Source organism: Procambarus clarkii, chromosome 93 (assembly GCF_040958095.1).
Source record: "Procambarus clarkii isolate CNS0578487 chromosome 93, FALCON_Pclarkii_2.0, whole genome shotgun sequence".
NCBI classification, from domain to species: Eukaryota; Metazoa; Arthropoda; class Malacostraca; order Decapoda; family Cambaridae; genus Procambarus; species Procambarus clarkii.
The window spans coordinates 976,691-977,490 of NC_091242.1; positions in this window are offsets into that span (position 1 = coordinate 976,691).

Below are 800 nucleotides of genomic sequence, written 5' to 3' on the forward strand. Positions count from 1 at the left end.
GTCCTCAAGCCTTTAAAACTTGGCACTAGGATCAAGTATGTGTAGCCATATATCAGCAGTAGTCAAACATCATCTTAAAATAGTACCTCATAACAACCAAGAATGTTTTCCATATACAGTACACTTTTTATATATATATATATATATATATATATATATATATATATATTATATATATACTTATATGTACAAGAGTTCTTACATTCTTGTAAAGCCACTAGCACGCATAGTGTTTTGGGCAGGTCCTTAATCCTAATTTCCCCCACATACGACCTGCCAAATCATTTAACCAGGTACCCCATCAAATACTGCTGGGTGAACAAAGGCTACAGGTAAGGATTGGCGCCCAGTCAATCCTCCCCGGCCTGGATACGAACCCAGGCGAAAGTGCTCACAAAACACCGTGAGAGTGCTTTACCACTGTCACGTGGACTGTTACACATTTACTCCTTTTCTTTTAGGATTATCCAATTTCCGTGCTCTTTTAAACAATTTATGTTGTTTTACATTGTGATGATGTTTAGCCCTTTAGTTACATTTAACTGCAGTTGCCCAGATGAAATGAAGTTCATTATTATTGTGATTTAGCAATGGTACCTACATGAAGTTTCCACAAGATATAATGTAAGGTAGGCTCTCATTTAGACCCTTTTACTTCTATGAATGTTGCTAGGTGCATCATCCCGAGTATAAAGCAAATGATATATGGAGGTAACGTTCTGTAGAGCAATAAATGATGATTATTAATAGGATAGAAATGAACCATATTTACTGTATAATATTATAACCAAGGTTGATGT